Here is a 17974-nt window from a genome sequence, read left to right on the forward strand (position 1 = left end):
ATCTCACAATCCTCTTGACAGCTGACCAATATGCAGAAGTAGGTGCATGAAGATATTGACAAACCTTATTGACAGCAAATGAGATATCTGGACGTGTGAGAGTTAAATATTGTAGTGCTCCTACAGTACTCCTATACCTTGTACTCTCCTCCTCTTGAAGTGGCTCACCCTCATATGCTGAGAGACTTTCTGAGGAGGATAAAGGTGTAGACATTGGCTTGCAATTTTTCATCCCCATGCGAGACAGAAGCTCAAGAATATATTTTTCCTGATTTAACATAATACCATCTTGAGTTTTCTTGACTTCAATACCCAAGAAGAAATGCAAATCACCTAGGTCCTTCAAGGCAAACTCTGAGCTCAAATCATGCAAAAGAGCATTAGTAGCATTTTGTGAAGAACTTGCAACTATGATATCATCAACATATATAAGCACAAAAATGACTACTCCTGCCTTGTTATAAATAAACAAGGATGTGTCAGCCTTGGAAGCAACAAAGCCAAGATATTTTAACTGTGAGCTCAATCTGGAATACCATGCTCTGTGTGCTTGCTTTAGACCATAGAGTGCTTTATCAAGCTTGCAGACATACTGTGGCAATTTCTTACTCTCATACCCAGGTGGTTGTCTCATAAACACTTCCTCTTCTAGAACACCGTGCAGAAACGCATTCTGTACATCTAGCTGCCTTAAACTCCATCCTCTGGATACAGCAATAGCTAACACAAGTCTGATAGTTGCAGCTTTCACAACGGGACTAAAGGTGTCCTCATAGTCAATGCCATAACGTTGCTTAAAGCTCTTTGCAACTAGACGTGCCTTATATCTGTCAATGGAGCCATCTGCCTTCTTCTTAATTCTATACACCCATTTGCAATCAATAATATTTTTACCTCTCTGATTTGGTACAAGATGCCAAGTCTTATTCCTCATGAGCGCAGAATACTCCTCATCCATTGCCTTTTTCCATTTAGGATCATCAAGTGCATTCTTCAACGATGTTGGTTCTCCTGAAATACACAACATTCCATATGGTATAGTTCCATCTTTCCTAATTTTAGGATTCCGTATACCTTTCTGTAGCCGGGTCATAACACGTGAAGAAACATCTCGCTGCACCGCTGGTATACTTGCCACAGAAGATCCAGGAGAATCTGCTGATGCAGTGGACTGATTTGTCGTCATATGCGCAGGGGATCCTGTGGCTTCTGGTGTGGCTGCCCCTCCTGCAGGCACTAGCGCAGAGGATCCGCCACCCGACCGTGACTGGCGGCGCGCGTGATGCGGAGAGGATCTGGTCCCGCCGCTGGTCCCGTCTGACGCTGGCGCGCGGGGCGAGGGGGATTTGGCCCCGCTGCTGGTCCCGCCTGAAGCTGACGCGGCAGCACGGGAGTGGCCCGCCCTGGATCCAGGACTGGAGCCATCAGGGGCTTGATCCGAGGCGGATGCGGTCGCGTGATCCGAGATCTGCGCGCGTGCAGGGGTGGCAGGCGCCGCCAGATCTTCTTCGTCATCTGTGCCAGCTTCGTCTCCTTCCTCAGCATGAAATATAGGATCAAAACCAGCCATATTTTCGAGATCTTGGTCATTTTGAGCACCGTTTTCTCCAGGGACCTGCACAGGCATAAGAGAAAGACTAGTACCAGCAGGAATATCATCACATTGGTTAGTACAATTGTTGTCGCCCCCATGATCAAAAGACCGAAGATGTGAAGGAAGAAGAAGAATTTCTTTGCGGAGAAGTGCACCAGCATTAGGATGAAGGGATGCAAAGGGAAACACGGACTCATCAAATACAACATCTCTGGATATATACACCCGACCAGTAGGAACATCAAGGCACTTAACCCCTTTATGCATGGGGCTATAGCCTAAAAAGACACACCGTTTTGAGCGGAAAGCGAGTTTGCGTGTGTTGTAAGGCCTAAGATTGGGCCAACAGGCACAACCAAAAATACGAAGAGATGTATAGTTGGGTGTGACACCAAGAAGTCGTGTTATGGGTGTTTCAAATTTGATAACTTTACTTGGAAGCAAGTTGATGAGATATGTAGCAGTTAAGAATGCTTCATCCCAAAATTTAAGCGGCATGGAAGCATTTGCTAACAAGGCAAGCCCCATATCAACTATGTGATGGTGCTTTCTTTCAGCGGATCCATTTTGTTGGTGAGCATGAGGACAAGATACATGGTGTGATATGCCAAGCTTTTGAAAGAAAGAATTTAGTTTTTCATACTCACCATCCCAGTCACTTTGCATAGCAATGATTTTAGAGTTCAGTTTGCGTTCAACAAGATTTTGGAAATTGAGGAAAACTTGGAATACATCAGATCGCTTTTTCAACAGATAAATCCAAGTAAATTTACTATAGTCATCAATAAAACTTACATAATAGGAAAATCTACCAACTGAAATAGGAGCTGGCCCCCATACATCTGAAAAGATAAGTTGTAAAGGGGCAGTAGACACACTAGTAGAAATTGGGTAAGGTAATTGATGACTTTTTTCTTGTTGACACGGATCACAAACTAACTCACTACTAGGCTCATAAGAGAGTTTATTTTTGCTAAGAACATATCTAACTATGACTGAAGATGGATGACCTAAACGACTATGCCACCTTGATGTAGATAGCTTGGTGACAATATTTGCTTGTTTATTGGACCATGAAGATGATGATGATGATGATGATATGAGTGGGTAGAGTCCTCCCACGCACCGTCCTCTAAGAATGACTCTCCTTGTTTTCAAGTCCTTAACCAAGAAAAAATAAGGATAGAACTCAATAAGAACATTGTTATCAAGAGTGAATCGATGAACGGAAACAAGATTTTTAGAGGTTTGAGGAACATGCAAGACATTGGTCAAGTGTAAATTTTTCACGGGGGTTTTAACAATTGAACTGCCAATGTGTGTGATATCCATACCAGAACCGCTTGCCGTGCGAATTTGGTCGCCTCCATTGTACTTCTCCCGCATCGTCAACTTGTCAAGTTCACCTGTGATGTGGTTTGTTGCTGCACTGTCGGCGTACCAGTTGGTGTCCACGCCATAGGAGGCTGCATGCGCTTGCTTTTCTTCCTGGTCGTTTTCTTCATAACGCCACCAGCAAACTCGTGCACCTCCTGGATGGTGTTTGTAGCATATCTGACATTCTGGATAGTCATGCTGTTGCTCACGAGCCTGCTGTTGCTGTTGCTGTCGAGGACGGCCTCTGAATCCGCCGCCTCCATTGGAGGAAGACGACTGTCGGTCACCGCGGTCACCACGATCACCACGGCCACGGCCTCTTCCTCCACGCCCGCGAGATCTGCCACGGGACTGGCCACGGCCTCTGTAGACCGCATTAGCGGATGAATAGAACCCGCCTGAAGATGAGTCGCCTAGCATCTCCATCCTTTGATCAAAGGCAGCAATCTAGGCAAAAAGATCGTCGGCTGTGATGATGTTTTTGACAGCGCCGATCGCCGCCACCACGGGGTCGTAGTCGCGGTCCAGTCCGGCCAGAATATAGTCCACCATCTTCGGATCAGATACGGGACGACCTGCAGCAGCTAGTTCATCCCCAAGACTTTTCATCTTCGCCATATACGCCGAGCTTGACATCGAGCCCTTCTTGGTATTGGTGATGGCGATTCTCAGATTAGTAATCCGAGACTGAAATTGTGAGGCGAAGAGATTTGTCACCGTCGTCCAGAGCTCAAAGGTGGAATCTTTCCCAACAACTTGTGCAAGAATTTCTGGAGACATGGAATTGAGAAGGTATGATAGAACCTGCTGATCTTTGGCGATCCAGGGTCCGTATAGGGGATTCGGCTCTAGGGCCGTGGTCTTGTCTGCCTTCGTGATCTCCACCATCTTGGGTGGAGCGGCATCGGTGTTGTCCAGGAGCCCCGTCACCTGCGCGCCTCGCAGGGCTGGGAGGACCTGCGTCTTCCAGAGGATGAAATTACCTCTTGCGAGCTTCTCAGACGGCGGTGATCCAAGGTTGAGGGGGACGCCGGCGGAGGAAGCCATGGAGACGATGATGTGTGGTTTCTAGGGTTTTGGATTGTGGCTAGATGTATGAGAAGAGGTGGCTCTGATTACCATGAAAGATATGAAGCGTTCCTACTCCATCGAGGGAGCCGCGTGGTAGTTTATATTGATGCGTGGCCGAAGCCTGACTTGACGTACAAGGTTATGACAGAAAAAATTTGGATAGAATACAAGAGAAGGAAGGAGGTTGAGATTACAACTCTATATTCTAACAGCATGTTCTCGCCGGAAAGGGGTCAACATCATGTACGTACGTGCGTGTCTTGCCGGCGATCATCTAATTAGATTTCACGTGAGCATCCAAATTAAGCCAGCTTTGCTGGTACGTAAAGCTCGACCGCCATAGCGCCTGCTCCCCTGCCCGTGCTGGCCGAATGACCTGGATGGCGAGCATGGGGAAGGCCAGCACCCCGTGAGCCAGGCCACCATGGCCGAGCATGTACACGACATACAGTGCAGTCGCTGTTCGTGGTGTGGCAGTCTAGCCCGGACGACGTGTCATGTTTTTAGTCAAAACCGTGTCCACGTCGGATGAAAACCACTTAAAGTGGTACAAGGGACCAAACTTATCCGGTTTAACAAGTTGAGGGACTAAGGTTTGCCGGTTTCAAAGTCGAGGGACAATTTCTATACTTCCGAAAAAGTTGAGGGACAAAAAATATACTTCTCCCTTTTTTTATAGAGACCATATGTGTTTATTAAATAGTTTCACCCTGGCAAAGATAGAGCACATTTTGTCATGGCAAATCAAACTAAAATTTGCCATGTGCATAAAACTATTCTTGCCATGGCAAAAAAATAGAGTTAACTTAGCCATGGCAAATCAAGTTAAAATTTGCCATGTGAAATAAAAGTATTGTTTTGCCATGGCAAAGATTTTTTTTTACCATGTGAATAAAAGTATGTTTTTGCCAAAGATTTTTTTTACCATGTGAATAAAAGTATGTTTTTGCCATGGCAAAAATAGAGTAAATTTTTCCATGGCAAATCAAACTAAAATTTGCCATGACAAATTAAACTAAAATTTGCAATGGCAAAAATAGAGTAAATTTTTTCCATTGCAAATTAAACTAAAACTTGCCATGTGAATAAAAGTATTTTTGCCATGGCAAAATAGAGTAATTTTTGCCATGGCAAATTAATCTCAAATTTCCCATGTGAATAAAAGTATTTTTGCCATGGAAAAATAGAGTAATTTTTGCCATGGCAAATTAATCTAAAATTTCCCATGTGAATACAAGTATTTTTGTCCTGTAGTTTTCGCCATGGCAAAAATAGAGCAAATTTTGCCATGGCAAATTAAACTAAAATTTGCCATGCGAATAAAAGTGTTTTTGCCATGGCAAATTAAACTAAAAGTTGTCATTTCAATAAAAGTATTTTTTGCCATGGCAAATTAAACTAAAATTTTCCATGTGAGTAAAAAGTATTTTTGCCATGGCAAAAATAGAGTAATTTTTGCCATGGCAAATTAAACTAAAAATTGCCATGAGAATAAAAGTATTTTTTGCCATGAAAAAAATAGAGTAAATTTTTTCATGGCAAATTAAACTAATTTTTTCCATGTGAATAATAGCATCTTTGTCATGAAAGAGTAGTGTAAATTTTGCCATGGCATTTTTCTATTTTTGATTTGCTAGTCTATGTGTAATTGCTAGCTTTTTAATCCCCGGGGTCTCGATGTGCTTACGCTGGGCCTTTTTTTTGGCCCACTTTCTTTAACCTGGACCTATCGACAAGGTTGCTCGTGAAGGGATTCTCAAAAAAAGAAAAAAGGTTTCTCCTGAAGGAGGGGTTCGGGCTGGAGCGTTTCCGCATCGAACGATTTTGTTCGGTAGATCGCCCTCCCAGATCGAACGTTTGGTTCGGCCTGGCACCTGCCCAGACCGAACGTTCGGTCCTTATCGAGGTTCTTTCTTTTTTATGCGGGAGGGGCTGGAAGAAAACTGGTGCTAATGGATGCTATCGATCCATGGGAGCTAAGTAAACGAACGAACGAACGATGACTCCCGTTTGGGAGTGCAGACACAAGAGATAAACATATATATTGCCAACTAAATCTATGATGGGTTTTTTTCGCGAGAGAATGAGATTTTTATTGCTTAACCTTGAGGATTACTATCATGGTGGTGTAGCAATTCAACCTCATTTGGTCCAGATCTAAGCCAAACAGTCATGCGCATGTGATGATGCCCCATCTGAGCTAAGCAATGATGAGCAACATCTTCTATATCTAAATAGCTAGTCTCCACTAAGATATTTCTTTCAACATGCAAGCATGCCACCTCATCATTCAACATACATAGAAAAAGGCTCACCTCAACATGCAACTATGCATATTAAAAATCCACTTTGAAATGCAAACATGCATGCATGTACAATGCCATTCTATTATGCTATTTACATTTAATTCTGATATACTTTCGTCAATTATTTTTTCAAATATTCATGTTCCATAACTAAAACCTCGTTGAAATATTGCAAAATATTTCCGCAACAACGTGTGGGGCATCATCTAGTTATTACAACCACGACGCACATGGATGACCAAAAATTCTGTACCCTGCGCGAGTAAACTCTTTATTTCGCCGATGATGGCCGCCCTTGGTGATCGGTCACTCTCCATCTGCTTGATCATGTTGACTACCACTTGAGAATCTGACTCGACGATGAATGGCTTGCTGCTCCACTCATAGGCCAGGGCAATTCCTTTCATGCACGCCGCCAGTTCCACTTCAACCAGGCTAGTACAATTATGCAGGTGGCGGTTCGACGCAAAGACGATTGCTCCATCCTTTTTTTTTTTGAACCGAGGCAAAAGACTTGCCATTTTCGTTGATTAAGAAGAAGAGAATTACCCGATTAATTGACGGAAAATCGGGCTAAAACCGATACAATCCAACCCACATAATATGGGTACCACCGGCCAACCTGGCCATCAACATGGGATCACAAAGCTACAATAGCTGCACAGAAACCATGCGGGACATGCCAACAGAAGGCCACACGCGCGAACAACCGACAGCTTCGACTCTGACGACGATCATCACAAGGGAAATATGCAGGACTTGCACCGACCGTGCCCTCCGTAACTGACCACCGAGCGCCTGTCATCGTCACCGCATGGACACACTCCAGCACAGCTCCGACTTCAAAGCAATCAAGCAACCAACGGAAGAGCACCTCGGACACGCCGGGAAGATCCGACTACCGAAGCCCGAGCCGCGACCAAAGCTCCTCTCGACGCCATCACCGTTGCCAAACAGAAATTAGCGTCCCCGAAATGGCCGCCTCAGCAAACTACGCGGCGAAGATGCCGCAAACCACACGGCGAAGATGCCGCAACCACGCGGCGAAGATGCCGCCATCCACTGGTCTCCAGGTTGTGGCCGGCTCCGAGACGATGCCCCCAAGGAGGAAGAAGACGTGAAGGCGCCTTCATCGCCCGATCCCGAAGATTTGAGGTTTCCCTCCGGAGACAAGGCCGCGGGGAGGGGGGGAGGAGCACCGCACAATAGCAACGCTTCCAAGAAAGAGCACGACGCCCCCGGACGTCGCCGTCGCCGGATCCGGCAAAGGCCGGACATAGAATTTCTCCTGGAGATGCTCAACCACCACCTGCACGCACCTGCTCAGCCAACAAACCCCATCCTGCCGAGGTCGACCCTGCACTGGCCGTGGGATCCCCGGACCCACCACACCCAGGCGCACGCACCACCCCCTAGCCGAAGCCGCTTCCACCAAATCCGGGGCCGCCGCCCCGGCAGTCTCCGCCACGCCGTCCCCACCATGCCGCTAGCCACGCCGGGCTAGCAAGCCGGCCAGAACCACAGCACCTGGCAGGGAGGGGGGGGGCGCCACCCCGCCCCATCTCACCGAGCAGCGCTACCGGGCCGAAGCCCGCGCAACCCGCCGCAGCCGCAGCACCACCAGGGAGTCGTCGCCAAACTGCCAGGAGCCACCGGCAGCACGACCACCCGCCAGACCAACGCTGCCAGGAGCCGCTGGAACACCACCAGCCGCCAGATCCATGCTGCCAGATCGGGCCCGTCGCCCCATCAAGCCGCCCAAGCCCCGCTGCCACCGCCGAGACGCCGGACCACCGCAGGACGCCTCCGCGTCAACCGCAGCAGGAGCAACGCCTCCGCGCCGGAGCCGGAGGTTGCTCGCTGACACCAGCCGACGCCCGCCACCACGAGATCCCCCATTCGCAGCGACCACCAGCGCGAGGAAGAGTCCCCGCCGCCGCCCGCTCCACGCGAGCTTCGCCCGCGGGATCATGCCAGCAACCACCTGTGCTCGTCTCCATAGCGAAAGCACCATCCACATTGAGCTTGTTCCACCCATTTGGAGGCTTGGTCCACCGATCCGATGGTCTTCCACTAATCTGAGCATGCAGCTACTTGTGTGCTTGCCTTCTCCTGCTCATGAGTTCGGCCTGGGTATCCAAGGGTCTCACCAAACCCGGATGGGCTTGCCATTCCCTACTCGCCCAATGAGTCTTTTCCGAAGTAACTCCAAGCCATATTGTGTCGCATGCCATGAGGATGAAGCGTTGCATGCAAAAACCATATCAACCGGCGAGCCGTTAGGGTAGTACCTTGCCTTGAGCACCGTGGCACAAAGAGAGTCCGGTCGCTCCAAGAGTCGCCACGCTTGCCGTGCCAGCAAGGCCTGATCAAATAGCCTGAAATCTATGATGAACCATTAGGCTGGTCATAGTGAGGAATAACTTAGACTAGTGTTATGCATATGTCACTAGTCTAAGTTATTATCTTCATAATGCAAAGTAATATACTAGTAGTATCATAGATGCCTTTATTTATTAACTCGTAGACTTATTTTATCTTGGAAAGTGTTATGTTACAGTAACATATTATGTTACCACCTCTCATTAATTGCTTGCCACATAAGCAGAATTTTTTCAAAATGCGCTATGTTACTAGCTAAGTTACTCTCAGGCTGGTCATAGTGGAAGTAACATAAGTAGTAACATAGATGCCACATAAGCATAAGTGATGATGTGTCAAGTAGTTAATGAGGAGAGAAACAAATAGAGTAACATAATATGTTACCATCACCTAGCGGTTCCCAATGCTAAATGAGTCTATGAAGTAATAAATGAAGTGATGCATGACACTACATATATGTTACTACCCACTATAGAGGTAGTAACATAGCCTAGTAACATATACATGTTACTAGTCTAAGTTACTCCCCACTATGACCAGCCTCACTATGACTAGCCTTAGACAAAGACACATTAAAGTTCATGGAGAGTAGATTACAACCGACCTATTCATGCATGGATTGACCAACATCGGGACCAATTATTTTGTAAACTGCACTGGCATAAATTAGTCATGTCATAGATAGCATATCTCAATTGGTGAATAATAGATGACATATCCTTGGAAACTTATTCTCTTGGTCCCAAACAGATGGATGCTTGTCGCCGTGGTACGTAATAATTACTTATAAATTAATAGTTTACTTGCTCGCCGTAAACAGTGCTTCTCAATCTTCCAAATCCCTTCGTCTAGTGAAAAGTGTGCATATAATTTTTTTAGGACAAATTATGGAGTGAAATATAAAAAAAAGTAATTGGAAAGGTGCAAGCCATCATTACTCTCCCAGCCCCCAATGAGCCAAGTGCATATACTCTCTCCATTCCTTTTTTTTAGAAAAGGAGGATGCACCCCCAACCTCTGCATCTGGACGATGCATACGGCCACTTTATTAATTATTAAGCACAAAAAACCTTACAAAATAGTACATCAGTAAGCCTGAAGCCACCATCTAGGCAACATCTGTCGCTACTCCTACCCCCTTAATGCAGTGGTGCCGAATGTCCGAGCCTAATACCATACAGACATCGCACCAAATCCTAACATCTAATGCCGGATGCCCCATCCTAGCCACAAACCGGGATTGTGTCACACGCCGGTCCGGCGCACTCACCGAGGCTGTCGTCGCCTTCTTCCACCGATCCATCTCCAGAGCAGGTACTGACGCACAGACCTTGCCAGGCCTGCCGTCGATGCCACCATGGCGCCAGACAGCTCGACCACCCTACACTCGCCCATCCAGGCGCATCAGTCGTCGATATGCAGCTGCACCATGCTGCCACCACTCGTCGTCAATGACGCGGTAGATACAACGCCACACCACCTGGCAACCTCCACACCATCGCCACTGCTGGAGCTACTCGAAGCCTGTTAGACGATAGGCTTGTAAAGGTCGTGACAACTTGTAACATTATTGTGTGGGTGTACCTTGTTGTAACTAGGCCGGTGGTTAGGCTAGGATGATCTTTATCTCCTTATCTTGTGTATGACTTGGAGTAGAGGTCAAGACTCATAACCACCGGCCAAACCCTATAATCCTATGCTATATAACACGTACGCGTCCCTGCTAGAGAGATATACGCTTCCACCAATTCTTTCATGGTAATCAAAGCAGGCCTCGACATCATCCATGGCAAGCTCTTCCACTTCCTTCCCCTCCTCTCCATTTGTGCACGCCGCAACAGAGAAACTTATGAGAGGGAACGAAGCTCTATGGCGCGCCACCGTCCTGTCGGCGATCAGGGGGGCTCGGATGGTGGAGTTCCTCGACGTCGAGCAGGTGGTGCCGCCCCAGACCATTGAGGCCACCAGCGACGACGGCAAGACCAAGTCCAAAGCTCCCAACCCGGAGTTTTCCACGTGGTATGCGAGGGATCAACAGGTGTTCTCCTATCTGCTGACCTCGCTCCTGCGTGAGAGGGCAATTCAGGTGGCTACGTGCCACACCGCAGCCGAGCTGTGGAACACGGTGCAAGGCATGCTGGCCTCACACACGCGTGCAAGGACGGTCAACGTCCGGATCGCGTTGGCGAACCTCCAGAAGGGCAACAACGGCATCACTGATTACGTTGGTAAGATTAGAGCTTTGTGTGATGAACTAATGGCTTCAGGGAAGAAGGTTGATGAAGAAGATGTCGTTTCTCACATCCTCGCTGGACTGGATGAGGAGTTCGACCCGGTGGTCTCGGCCATGTCCTACAGGGTCGAACCAGTCACCGTCCCGGAGCTGTACTCACAGCTGCTGAGCTTCGAGACTCGCATGAGTCTGCACGGCGGATCCTCTTAGTCATCTGCAAACGCCGCGACTCGCGGCCGCTTCAACAAGAACAACGGCGACGGTGGTGACCGTGGCCGGAACTTCCCCAACAACAGGCTGGCGGCGGTGGTGACCGCGCCCGCCGCAACTTCCCCAAGTCACCCAACCCACCAAACCGTAGGAATGGGGGCAACAGCGGCAACGGTGGCGGCAGTGGGAACTACTCCAACAATCCCTTTGCCAAGCCGGCCTGTCAGATCTGCGGCAAGATAGGGCACCTGGCATGGAAATGCTGGAAGCGCTATGACTCCTCGTACCAAGGGGGAGAGGAGCGCTCGGCAAACATGGCGGCTCCTCGGTACGGAGTCGACACCAACTGGTACCTGGACAGTGGTGCTACAAACCACATCACAGGTGACCTAGAGAAGCTCACGGTTCGAGACCGGTACACTGGAGAAGATCAGATACACACGGCGAGTGGTTCATGTATGACTATAGCCCATATTGGTCAATCTCATATTTCTACCCCCGAACGTGATCTTCTCCTTAATGATGTCTTACATGTGCCCGAGGCAGACAAGAGTCTTATCTCTGCTAGCCGTCTTGCCATTGACAACGATACATTTGTTGAAATTCACCCTCATTCTTTTTTTGTAAAGGATCGGGGATCGAAGAGAGTTCTGCTGCAAGGCAGGGGTAGGAGAGGATTATACCCTGTCAAACACATGGAACGAGGAGCCAAGAAGCATGTGCTCAGTGCCACCCCCTCATCGGATAGGTGGCACCGGCGCCTAGGGCATCCTTCATCTTCAATTGTTAGCAAAATAATTAGCCACAATAAGCTTCCGTGTGTTAAGTTAGTTGATGAATTTGTTTGTGATTCCTGTCAACGAGGCAAAAGCCATCAGTTGCCTTATCCAAAATCAATAAGTGAATCAAAATTTCCTTTGGAACTTATCTTTTCTGATGTGTGGGGACCAGCAGTTGAATCCGTAGGTAGGAAGAAATACTATGTGAGCTTCATCGATGATTTCAGTAAGTTCACATGGATCTACCTAATCAAACATAAGTCAGAAGTTTTTCAAAAATTTCATGACTTCCAAAACCTTGTTGAGAGACAATTTGATCGTAAAATTCTTGCCCTCCAAACCGACTGGGGTGGAGAATATGTGAAACTAAATTCCTTTTTCACTAAGGTTGGCATATCTCATCATCTTTCTTGTCCCCACGCACACCAGCAAAACGGGTCAGCAGAATGTAAACATCGACATATTGTCAAGGTTGGACTCTCTCTTCTAGCCCAAGCATGCATGCCTCTAAAATTTTGGGACGAGGCCTTCATTACAGCTACCTATCTCATCAACAGACTACCAAGTAAAGTTATCAACTTTCAAACACCTTTTCAAAAGTTATGCCACGAGAAACCCAACTACTCATATCTACGTGTCTTTGGGTGTGCTTGTTGGCCGAACTTACGTCCATACAATGCCCATAAACTCAAATTCCGTTTGAAACAGTGTGCCTTTTTAGGCTACAGTAATCTTCACAAGGGGTTTAAGTGTCTTGACATATCCACCGGACGAGTTTTTATATCTCCAGAGATGTAGTCTTTGATGAGGCAGTGTTTCCCTTCGCCACCTTGCACCCAAACGCCGGTGCTCACCTTCGGGCCGAAATCCTTCTTTTGTCTCCAGAGCTTTTAAATCTAACTGATCACGGGGGAGAAAAATGTGTAGATGATCATTTGGCTAATAGTTATCCTGATGCTACTAATGGGAGCAGTCAAAAAATTGTTGTTCCGCCGTATGATTTTATGCAGAACCAGATTTGCACTGGCGCTGGACACGAGGACGATCTGGCTGACAGCGCTGATCCCGAGAGATTCGGTGCAGGCGGGCCTCCTGCTACTGGTGCGGATCCCAGGGTTGATCCTCTGACGCCGTCAGGTGCCAGCCCACCCGCGCACGACACGCCACCAGATGCAGTGGAGCGGTCGAGCAGGGCCTCGCGCGGGGCTGACCTGCAGTTGTCACCACGCAACAGATGGCACGAGTCAGCTTGCTGCGGGACACCCAACGCGCGACACAATGATGAAGCCGACAGCGTCCCGCGGGTCCCCGGCCAAGTGTCGCCTCCTCATGGGGCACCCTCCTCTGCCCCACGTGCGGTGGATCCGAGGACGGGGGACTGCGCGTCTGCTGAAGGGGATTCGCCTGCGACGGTACGAGGTGGATCTCCTGTGCATGCTGCTGGATCTTCTGCGGCAACAACTCAACCCAATACTACAACCACACGGGTGTCTCGGTCACAACGAGGTATTACAAAACCATTGGTGCCCAAAGATGGGACAGTCAGGTATAACAAGAACTTTATGTTTACGGGCTTTGCTGCTACTGGTGAGCCAGAGAATGTGCTAGAAGCTTTACGCAATGAAAAATGGAAGAATGCTATGAATAGTGAATTTGATGCACTAATGAAAAATTAGACTTGGCATCTAGTTCCTTATAAGCCAGGGAGGAATATTATAGATTGCAAGTGGGTGTATAAAATTAAAAAGAAAGCTGATGGAACAATAGATAGGTACAAGGCTAGGTTAGTAGCTAAAGGTTTTAAACAACGCTACGACATTGATTATGAGGACACCTTTAGTCCAGTTGTAAAAGCTGCTACTATTAGACTTGTTCTATCTATTGTTGTTTCCAGGGGATGGAGTCTTCGCCAATTGGATGTACAGAATGCGTTCTTACATGGCGTTCTCGAGGAAGAGGTCTATATGCGACAACCACCTGGTTTTGAGGATGGCTCCAAACCGCATCATGTGTGTAAATTGGACAAGGCTTTATATGGTTTGAAACAAGCACCCAGAGCATGGTACTCAAGGTTGAGCTTGAAACTGCAATAATTTGGCTTCCGTACATCAAAAGGAGATACTTCTCTGTTTTTCTTCAGGAAAGGAAAGGTGATCATGTTTATGTTGAAGAACTGTTAAAGAACTTAAAAAGTGACTTTGCACTCAAAGATTTGGGAGAGCTTCATTACTTCCTAGGTATTGAAGTAAAGAAGATAAAAGATGGCATCTTGCTCACACAAGAAAAGTATGCCTTGGACATACTAAAGCGTGTGGGAATGAAGGATTGTAAACTGTCAAGCACACCTATGTCAACCACTGAAAAACTATCACTATATGAAGGGAAATTGTTAAGTCCAGAAGAGGGAACCAGGTATCGAAGCATAGTTGGGGCACTTCAATATCTAACACTGACAAGACCTGATATATCCTTTTCTGTCAACAAGGTTTGTCAGTTTCTGCATGCACCTACCTCTTCTCATTGGACAGCTGTAAAAAGAATATTGAGATATATTCAAGGTAGTACTGGAATTGGACTAACAATATGTAAGTCTCCCTCAACAACAGTGAGTGCCTTTTCTGATGCAGACTGGGCGGGGTGTCCAGATGACAGGAGGTCAACAGGGGGTTTTGCTGTTTTTCTTGGATCTAATCTTATATCATGGACTGCCAAGAAACAAGCTACTGTCCCACGTTCTAGTACAAAAGCAGAATATAAGTCATTGGCAAATGCAACAGCTGAGGTAATGTGGGTTGAAACATTACTTGATGAGTTGGGTATTTATAGACCACATGTGTCATATTTGTGGTGTGATAACCTCGGAGCAACGTATCTCTCTGCAAATCCTGTGTTTCATGCAAGGACTAAACACATAGAGATTGATTTCCATTTTGTTCAAGAAAGAGTTGCTCACAAGTTACTAGAGATAAAGTTTATTCCAACCGGAGATCAGGTTGCTGATGGTTTCACTAAACCACTTCAAGTCCGACAGCTTCAAGCCTTCAAGAACAATCTAAACCTTGACATGTTGAGATTGAGGGAGGATGTTAGACGATATGCTTGTAAAGGTCGTGACAACTTGTAACATTATTGTGTGCGTGTATCTTGTTGTAACTAGGCCGGTGGTTAGGCTAGGATGATCTTTATCTCCTTATCTTGTGTATGACTTGGAGTAGAGGTCAAGACTCATAACCACCGACCAAACCCTGTAATCCTATGCTATATAACACGTACGCGTCCCTGCCAGAGAGATATACGCTTCCACCAATTCTTTCAGAGTCCACCATCCACAACATCTCTCCCCCGAACAACAGTTCCTCCCAAGACGGCGCCTCCATGGAGGATACGACGTGCAGGACGCCGCCGCCGCCCAATCCAGACTGAATTTTGGACTTTCGTCCGGGAGGGGTTCGGGGTGGATAGGGGGGACCTCGGCTTCGCCTCCAGGAAGGGTAACGGCGTCAAGTGACGTCGCCGATGCCGGGCCGAACACGCCGACCAAAGTTTCCTCCGGTCCTCATCCTATGCCACCAAACCTCCGTGTACTCCGGATCCGGCAAGCCACGATCCGAGACCCACGAAGATGAAAGAGCCATGGGGCTCAACCCACCAGAAAGGAGGATCGAGAAGAACTCCTTATAGATCTCCAGACGCCGAATCCAACGATCCGACATGGCCAATGACGATCATCACCACCCCGCGGCGGCCAATGGAGTCCGAAGAAAGGATCCAGATGGATTCGATCTGGATCCGGCGGCACCCGCGACCACCGGTCAGGCCAACGCAGCCACCACCTCACGACACGCAGGTCGCCACCGCTGCGCCGCGCCGCTGGACCCCACATTCGCCCGGCGTTCCTCTGGATCCCACTGTCCCGCGCCAGCCAAGACGGAGAGGATGGGGAGAAGCCCCGCCGCCGCCCAGCAGGCCAGGCTTCGCCCGGCGGCGCTATGGACGGCAGCGAGGAGGGGGAGAGGAGGAGGAGACTCGAGGGGCGGCGGCGAGGAGGTATAGTTTGGCATGAAATTGTTTTCTTATCGTTTGGTACAAAATGGACAAAGATTTAAGTCTTTGCAGAAATTTCACTATGAACTACATACGGATGTATATAGATGCATTTTAGAGTGTAGATTTACTCATTTTGCTCCGTATGAGTCTACAGTGAAAACTTCTACAAATATTTATATTTATAAACGAAGGGAGTAGAAATTAAGAAGACAATGTGTAGAATGTTATTGGTCTTGATTACCGTATAATGAGAGAGAAATATGTTTTTCTATTTTAAGGTGCATTGAAAAGATAAAAGACTCTCTTGTGAACAAATTTTAAAACTAAATATACACTCCTCACAGGAGAGAGGGGCTACTATCAACACGATACCCGCATATATATATATATATACGGGCTTCCCTATCTTCCGAGCCACCAGCATGATAGCCTTAATCACATAAATATGGCCTCTGGTGGTGGAAAGATCAATCATGGGTTTAGGTTAGAGAAATCTGGAAGAGAGGAACGATATTACCTTGGGCTGCTTCGTCCACAACGAGTCCTGGTTGTTTGCCTTCGCTAACGGAGTAACGGGCAGCAGAATTTTTTGTGAGTGGCGCAGCGCCCACGCCCACTGTGATGGGAAATATAGATAAGCAGTAAGAACACTCTAGCTTGTTATTGAAGGGAAAAGACCGAAGGAGGAGACGTGCGAGGTCGAGCCATGAAGGCGATGAATACTCACGATTGTACCAGCTGACCATGGAAACGTGGGGAAATGAGTGCAACCTAGGCGACGATTGCAGAAGGCCGTCATGGTTGCAGAAGATCTATCATATAATCCTTTTTTTGCGGGATGATCCATCATATCCACGTTGCAGAAGTCTTTTTTAGGATAAAGTTGATTGAGCTAGTTAGGAAAGTGATAGGTGGCGCTCAAAATAGGAAAGAGATGTGTGGGATTTGTACCTGCGTGATGGGTTTTTTTTTTTGTGATTGAGTTTTTCTTCTTCTTTTGAGGACAAACTTGATTGAGGTAGCTAGGGAAGAAAAAAGCCACTTTCAAAAAAAAATTAGATAGGGGTGTGGGATTTATGCGTGTGTGATCTTTTTTTTCTCAGGAAAAAAACACGATTGAGCTAATTAGGAAAGAGATACGTTTACAAAATTAAAAAAGAAAGAGAAGTGCCGCAAACATTAAAAAAGAAAGAGAGGTACCGCAAACCAATTTTTGTGGTCACCGTAAACTGGTTCTGCGAGATGTGTTTTCTCGGGATGGCTAGAGATGCTCTTTTTTTTTGCGAACTAACTCTTTTATTACTCAAATGTTAGGGATTACAATCTCGTAAGGCAATATCCAAAACCTCGTGCATCTCCGAGCAGGCACCTCAATTGCTTCCAATAACCCCTTCCCTTCATGGTTGAAGTATTTACTTATTATCCACCCTTTGACAGATTCCGGGACCACCTTGTGAAAATTGTAACAGATAGAAACTTCACTGAGGCATGGATGCAACGATATACAAAAAGGTCAGTTGTCTCCATCTCACTGCCCTGATCCACAGACTTAAGACAACCCCTTCAGACTCGCACTCTCGCGCACGCTTCGGCTGGTCTTTTGACAGCGAATTCCAAGACTGAGGAGAAGTTTTAGATCATAGCTGCTTAGGAAATACCCCTTTGCCAATTGGATGAACTATGTTCGGGATGCTATCAGAACAGAAGTATCCTTGACTGCCCTAATAATGTAACCAAAATCTAAATATCCTTGAAATGTGATCCATGTAATGTTTCTGTTTCCCAATATGCAAAGGGTGTTGTTGATACCATCGATGAAATTTCTGACACCGATGCTTTTGCTGGCATGATCGTCAAGGTTTAGCTTTGCCTGATCTCTTAGGAATCTGATGTTTTTGCTGGTAGAGCTCCTTGCCGTGTAGTCAAAGAGGATATTGCTGAAATATCGAGAAAGAGTGTGGATCGAGCCCGTACT

The 17974-nt window shown here is 47.1% G+C and overlaps 1 pseudogene; it reads left to right on the plus strand.

The window, feature by feature from the left end:
• The first annotated feature begins 11002 nt into the window (after positions 1-11002).
• LOC123038456 (uncharacterized) lies at positions 11003-11141 on the plus strand (annotated as a pseudogene).
• Positions 11142-17974: the final 6833 nt, after the last annotated feature.

The sequence above is a fragment of the Triticum aestivum genome, chromosome 2A (assembly GCF_018294505.1).
Source record: "Triticum aestivum cultivar Chinese Spring chromosome 2A, IWGSC CS RefSeq v2.1, whole genome shotgun sequence".
In the NCBI taxonomy this organism is placed as follows: Eukaryota; Viridiplantae; Streptophyta; class Magnoliopsida; order Poales; family Poaceae; genus Triticum; species Triticum aestivum.